At 28.6% G+C, this 8,073-nt stretch overlaps 1 pseudogene; it reads right to left on the bottom strand.

Annotated features, from left to right (window-relative positions):
* Positions 1–6,713: 6,713 nt before the first annotated feature.
* LOC145833417 (band 7 protein AGAP004871 pseudogene) lies at positions 6,714–7,613 on the bottom strand (annotated as a pseudogene).
* Positions 7,614–8,073: the final 460 nt, after the last annotated feature.

Here is an 8,073-nt window from a genome sequence, read left to right as displayed (position 1 = left end):
TATATTCTATTATCTTTATATTTTTTTTAAACTTATGTTAACATTAGCTTGATAAAACTTTATTATAAGAGGTAATTTAAAGTCTGTTAGTTTTTTTACTACGTTAAATTCTAAAAACTATATATGGGGCATTAAATGTAAAAAAATGTTAAAGTAACTTTGCCAATATAACTTGACATAACACAAAACAAGGTTCGGAACGAATTTGGATGACTTTGACCTTTTAAATTGATGTATTATTTCGTTGTTTAAACGCTAAGTACAGCTAAATAATAAATGAATTTGCAAAAACTGTAGCGTTTTGGTTTAAATTAAATTATATTAAAAGTTTTCAATATTTCAAATATTACAGTTATGTCTCTTTTTGTATTTTTATAAAGGTTACAATATATTTTTTAGTAAATGGTTAAAAAAAAGTGGAATTTTTAGATACACTAATTAAAGTACAGTTTGCAACTTAAGATAGATAATGAGAAAATAATTATTTTAATAGTTGATTTACACAAGTATTTTTAATACAGTCTTTGTATTATTTTGCAAGTTATAAGAATAATTTAAAATTACACAATAGTCAGCAGTACTATATAAGTAATAGGCCTGATTTCCTAAAATAAAAGCTTATCGCAGGCCGCACTGTATTAGACAAGGACTTCCTTAGGCGCAATTATCTAAAAAAAAGTGTTTATTATTTATAAGACACTATATTAAACCATAATTGTGATAATGTAAGCAATAAAAAAAACATTTGTAACTATATAAAAGTATTGAGCTAAGTTTATAAAAAAAACAACAGCTGTTTCACTGCTAATGCAGAACGTCAGGTACAAATGATAAAGACAAAAAATATATTTAACAGAGTTCAATAACTAGCAAATTAGCCATTATATATTGAGTGATATGTAATAAACACTTTAACAATAAATATTATACCAAAGTAATTAAGCAAAAAAGCAATCGAGTGTTATTAACAGTTAGTAATTAACTAAAAGGTATACTTTTATTTTAATGAATACTTATGCATTTAAGCTTTATAGCAAAGTTAAATTAAGTAATTTTGTTGATAGTAGTTTATTAAATTAAGAGCCTAATTATAAGTATTTAACGCAAAAATTTTAACTTCATTGTTTTAAAATGTGTGTTATTAGATTCATACCATGAGGCATAACTTTTTTAAATAAAAAACTAAATTTTATTTATTTAGTTAAATAAAAGCTAAATAAGAATGTTAATCAACAAATAAATTATCAAACCCTATAAGTTCAATAAAAATCGAAAACTCAACATTTAAACAGACCAACAAAATTAACACAAAAGCAGAAAGGAACTCGGATATTTAAAATAAGTTCTTTTATAACAAAAAATTACATAAGTAGTAGAAAAAAAATAAATGCTTAAAAATTTTTGAAGCAAACGTCGTCAATAAATACGTTTACTCTGTAAAATATAACATCTTTTATATATAAGAGACATTACGTCAACATTTCTTAAGATTTGAGGACCATAGTGGAGTGGATAAAAATAGTATAATGTTCGACAATGCTATTTGATTGCACACATTGCCGAAATTCAGATATTGTAGTTTTAGTTATTATATGCTTACTTATTGTTTTCTATAAACACACTTAAACTATTTTTTTGTTTAATTGAAATTTGATACCAAGATTGTGTCAAAAAGCTTTGTATAAAACATAATGAATTATTTCTTGTTATTGATCTTAAGTTGCAAATGGAATTTAAACCCTACAAAAAAATTTCCTACAAATATTAATTGAAATTCTTTTACAGCTACAACTTTTCTAGAAAAACTAATAGAGTTATGTTGTTTAGTGTATAGTAGAAAGTTTGTCGATACATTTATTTTTACTCTTGTAAAAAATATTAAATATATAAACTCAAACTAGGTTGATCTAGTAAATTATTGGTGTTCGTAGTAATTTTTTTTTGTATAATGTAAGTTATGGTTTATTAATTTTTTATAAAGTTAAATTGTAGAATACATAATTTTTAGTGATTATCAGGCAGTATTCTTTCTAAAACCTTTTATATAAAAAACGCAAACTAATAGTAATTTCTTTTTTTTTATCGCAGTGGTTTTTATCATTTGATTATTTGCGTTTAAAAATCACATTGTTATTTTTAACTTGATTTATTAACCAAAAAAAAGCAGGCTTGTATCAAAAAAAATATGTTGTACATTATTAGTCGAATTCAAACAAAGTTAATAAAATTAGCATTAAACAAAAAATTCATATAACAAACTGGTATCTACTAATAAAATTTCTAAAATCTCATTAAACAGTTTGAGTTTGGAAGCGCCTTTAATAATGGTAAAAAAAAGAATATGATTAAGTATATAGGTAATGTACTTTTGATCCTAATTAACCATCTTCATAAAAAATATAAAATTAATTACAACTTACTTAAAGTCGTCAACAACAAACAGCCCTGAATCAATTATTTAAATAAACTTACGCTAGGATGATCTATTGATGTTTTTAAGTATAATAACGTGTAAAAAGTTACCACAACTAAAGAGTTTCACTTGATTAGATGTATACTTTTTTGTGTAAAATGTTGATTTATAGATAATAAAAACAATAGTAGGTCAGCTATTAACTAAAGTTGTCTGCGCGTGTTGTGTGCTCAAAAAATAAATCATAAGAAAATACACTACAACCAAGACAAATTCAATAATGCAACAAAGTTATAAAAAAATCATTGTGATTCTGGTTTACTTCGTCTGTTTTGGTTTCTTAAGTATTGCTTTTCAGTTCATTTGAGTCTTTTGTAGATAGAATATCGCCTTTTTTATGGACATTAACAACCTTTTTCCACTCATCCCACTAGGTCGCGCATGAGATATACTTAAAAATATGTGTTAGGCGACTGAGGTTGCGTCCAACAGAAACTTTTGGATACGTTCGTTACCAATCCTTAGAGCCAGCAAAGCTTGCGCTGGTTATGGGTAAAGTACACAGCAGTAAGACCAGTTGGTCTCAAAACTTCCTTTTTAGTTAATTTTGTTGGCATTCAATTATAAGGATACGACTAGTGCTCGTAGGTGGAAGGTGTGTATTTTCTTCACTTGTACGATTGAAAAGGTCAAGGTTTCGCCACCGTATGGTAAAGTACTGCATACGTAGGCACAATAAAAATTAAAAACTATGCAAAAATATAACTTTTGATATCCAAAACTTTTGGAGCTAGTCGAGCAAACGTGCCGGAAGCCTTATGTCACAGTTAATTTTTTGGTCAATAATACGTTTGACTTGACACTTTAGTTAAAGTATAAATTTTTTTTTTTTTTAATTTCCTTCAAAAAAGATCAATGTGGTTAAGTGCATTGTCAGTAACAATACTCCGTGTAGAATAAAGAGAAAATTGTTGAACCCATCTACCTGAATGTTCATTTCTACTGTGCAGGATTTACCAGTTTCAGATAGCAAAGGTAATGTTGAATTTTTGATCCAACTGCTCTTCTGATTCCTTCAAAAGCTAACTTGCTGACGCCTTTATCAGCAGCAGCTAGAATATGAACACTAACTTAAGAATATAAACGTAAAAATAAATATTTGATACATTTGATTGCTGTTCTTCAAAATTTCTTTCTAGCTTAAGGTGGTCTTTTGAGATTCGTGCTACTTGGCTCATGTTGATAATCAACATGAGCCTGTCGCTTAATCTTAATAAAGGAAACAGCATAACAATATTTTCTTCAAACCTTCTTGTTGAAACTTTTCCTTTTCTTAAAATTATAGGGCGTCCTGGTATATTTTTTTATCGGAACCTAGACCAAGACATCGAAGCAAAAATGTTTCGGATAAAGAATCAGATTACATCCTAAGAATGTTTAAGTCTTAACTTTATCTGCATGGGTACAATACTTAATTGCTACTTGTGATAAGGATCTTAAGATTAGTGAATATATTTATTAGCTCATTTTACCTCAGATGAACGCATGATAGATGTTACCGTTTGCACTAAAATAAAACTTAGTTAAAACAAAATCGTCTATACCACGATGTCTGCCTTTAGTAAGGTCGAGCTGATGTTGCTCAACGGAACAGCAAAGCTAATTTTTTACACTGTAAAGGAGCAGCTGAAATGACACTGATTGCAGAGTTAAAGCGTTTATGCGGCTCCAACTACGTATTTTCGATCATATTTTTGCATGTCTTTGAAAAATCTAAGTACGGGTCTGAGGAGTTCCCTCTACTACAGCGTTTAAGACTTATACTTGTCTGATTTCTCACAAAGCTGTCACATAACCAAAACCATTTACAAGACAGTGAAGGTAGAGGTAATTTTTTTACAGAGCTGATCCCGAACGGTTCCAACGGTAAGATATAAGTGCCGCCCGGTCCCTTTGACTTCAGTCTGAATAAGACTTAAGTATAAAGGACAAATCGTAAATTAAAGACCTACTCCCAATGAATCGTAGCGGAAAACTGCTCTAAAGGTTACAACACCCCGATCTTCAACTAGGTCGTTTGTAAACTGTTTAGCACCACGGCTCAGTCATGTTCTAAGGATGGGTAAAGAGCGTATCCCAAAGTCTTTGTTTTATAGAGAGTTGGTCGTTCGCAAACGCAATTGAGGTCGTCTAAAACTACGTTTCAAAAGGACGTATGCAAGCGCGACCTAAAAAACCTTGAATATGTTCTATAATGAATTCTGAGTGTGAGGCTTGCACTGACCGCGTCCAATGGCGATCGACTTTACACAAAAGACTGAAAGAAAGGGAAAAATAATACTTTAAAAAAATCAAAGCAAACGAAGAAATGAGAAGCAAAATTATGTTGGTCATTTAGTTTTTTATTTGTTATGTGTTTATTATATTCATTGCATCACCGTGTTTATAATTAATTGCCACTATATAGTTTTAGTCTTCTATACAAAATACGCAAAGCTGATTTCGGCTGATAGCGGTCTTAATATTATTGCGACGAGGGAGCTGACAATAACTTGTTGCTACAATTTTTGCACTCGTGAAACTAGGTGCTAAACTCTGTAACGACCAAACGGCTGTCTAGCTTTGTCTATCAAGGGCGAAGTACTAACGCATCGTCTAACCGGTCTTACAACAATTTACTAAACTAAGTATTAAATTGACTTAACACGTATCATAGAACTTTAACTTATACAATTAATAAAAGTTCAAACGCTATAGTACAGTTAAAAAATTAAATATTAGTGATTGAAGTATGTAACATAATAAGGCCACAGGTTACATTATTGACAGTAATAAAAGTAATTAGTAATTACCCAACTATTATTAAGATAAAACGAACTTTGTTTATAAAATTTAGAAGTGAAAGTTTTAAAGCTGTTATAAAGCGTTTTTTATCGTTATTTGTATCTTTTTTACGGTCAACATTACAACCGTGGTTAAAACAAAAATTTGAGTTTTAGGTATACTAGTTGTTAAAATGGGTATAATGGTTTGCTGCGAAACTACGTATGTTGATACCCGGTGAAAAAATTGAAGTTATTGATAGCTTCAAGTATTGGCTCTAAAATAATGCTTATTAGGCTTAGGTGTCATAAAAAAAATTAAATGAAAAGTTTGTATAAAGAAACAAATAAAATTAGTTGTTTTATTATTATCAGATTAGTTAATAAAATTTTCACAAAAATATTTGATAAAATAAGTAAGGTCCTAAATACAAACAGTAAAAATTGATAATGATAAAGCAAAGTTAGTTTGACCGCAGTTGAACTCAAAAAGAATACTAATATATGATGCATCAAACGAACTTAAAAACTAAGATATTCCTACCATTGTCAGTTTTATCAAACACATTAAAGTTTTTGTGCAAATTTTTAACAAGCTTATCACTTTACACAACTTGGTGCTTCATTATTGGTTATATATTTACTCCTAATTGTTATAAAAAGAAACGGCCAAGTATGTTTGACATGTTTAGATAAAAATAAACTCATTTCTAATAAAATTATGCTTAGTAAGTTTTTAATTTCTCGTATTAAATTTGAACAAAAACAACTGTTTTTTTAGTTATATATATTTGTCAGTAGGCAACTTTTTTGTTGAATTGAAATAACTAGTTCATACAATTTATTAAAAAAACAACATACTTTAAACTTTTATTATTGGTTAAGGTTACTCAGGTCATTTAAAAATTGTATTGATATACAATTACACTTTAATTTCTTAAACTAGCAGTAACTTTGCGCACAAAAATCTTAATTAGCTGTAATAACTTATTTGTAATAAATTCATTCTAATTCGGATCAATACTTTAGATTAATCAAATAAAACGCGTTTTACTTAAATTGGACTACTACGAAAAAAATGATTAGCTTATATGCCTTAACCTAGAAATAACAGTTTTTTGCATTGAGAAAATTGAAAGTTATGTAATTTAAACAATTTTTTTAACTTAAATTTATAGTTTTATGTTTGTAATATATTTTTGAAGAATTATTTTTTTTATAAACAAAACTAGTTTAATAATAAATTTTTGAACTAAGTTTTAATCAAATAGTTTTATTGTTTCAAATATCAAACTCATATAAAATTATTTGTCAAAAACAATTTAAAAAAATCAACTTGGTTTTTCTAGAATGAAAATTTCAAACATTTTGCTAGCATGTTACTAGAAGTAAATATTTAAAAAGTGATAACACAAACAACTAAAATAAAATATTTTATTCTATAATTTAGTTAATAAAATCCTTTTTATTAATAACACTTACTTGGCCCACTTTCTCATTAACTCAAGCGGCAACGGGAAAACAATAGTTTGATTATTCTGTGCACTGATAGTGTTAAGGGTCTGTAAATATCTCAATTGCATGGCATTAGGAGAGTCGTTCATAGTGTCTGCTGCTTCCTTTAACTTCATAGAAGCGTTCATCTCACCCTCAGCTGCGATCACCTTCGCTTTAGCTTCCCTTGAAGCTTCCGCTTCAGCTGCCATCGCTCTTTGTAGCTGAGGAGGTAAAACTACGTCTTTAACTTCGACCCTTTCAACTTTTATACCCCAGGAATCCGTAGCAATGTCTAAAAATTCTGACATTTCAGCTGCTATTGTATCTCGATCGGTTAATATTTGAGCAAGTGTTTTTGTTCCCATTGTGTTTCGGAGAGTTGTCTGAGCTAAAAGTTTAGTAGCTTGATCAGCATTGTCTACTCTTGTAACTCTAGTACAAGCGTCAAAAGTACTGCAGTAAACTACAGCATCCATAGTAACTGTTACACTATCCTTGGTCAAAATTTCCTGTGGGGGAACATCAAAAATTACAGTTCTCATATCTACTACCTTAAATTCGTCAGTACAGGGTAAAGTCAAAAAACATCCTGGTCCTACATCTTTTCCTTTAACTTTTCCAAGTCTAAAAATAACTGCTCGTTCATACTCTTGAACTAAATGAAAAATACAAAATATAGATAATGGAGCTGTAGCAATACATAATAATATTGCAATAAAAATTGCACAGTAGTCTGCAGACTTATACTGTGAAAGCTCTGGAGCTGTATTTTTTAGCTCAGGCAATTGTACAACAGCTTGACCATTTGTATTTTGTTCATTAGGATATTTTTCATTTTGAATACTATATCTGTTATACTCTTTATTTGAATCTTCTTCCATTACTAAAATTTTAACAATGTCATTGGTTTTACGTTTAATGAAAACCTTTAGCAATCTACTATAATATCAAACTGTATCATTTGTGAATTTTTTTGTTACGTCACTATATGACTTAATAAAATTAAACAGCTAATGTTTTAAACTTAAGGTTTATAGTTTTAAAAACACTGAATTGGATGAATAAATAAAAATAAATAATTGCTTATTAACTTACGACAAAAAAGCTTTCTACAATATAACTATACACAAACGGATTTCAATAGCTCTGCACCATTAGTCTTGAAATTTAAAAATATTTCACATCGATGATTAAATGCAAAAAGTTTTTATGAATTAAAGAGTACTACAAAATGTGGTTTAAAGGAACACTAACTAAAGTGTTTATTTGGTCTTAATAATTTAAGTATACAAATTTAATAAAACAAATTTAATGATTTTAATTGATTTATTTAGTAATTCA

The sequence above is a fragment of the Thalia democratica genome, chromosome 4, assembly GCF_965202585.1.
Source record: "Thalia democratica chromosome 4, ktThaDemo2.hap1.1, whole genome shotgun sequence".
Lineage (NCBI taxonomy): Eukaryota > Metazoa > Chordata > Thaliacea > Salpida > Salpidae > Thalia > Thalia democratica.
The sequence above is the reverse complement of the archived record's forward strand: the minus strand, read 5'-3'. Positions and strand labels throughout refer to the sequence as shown.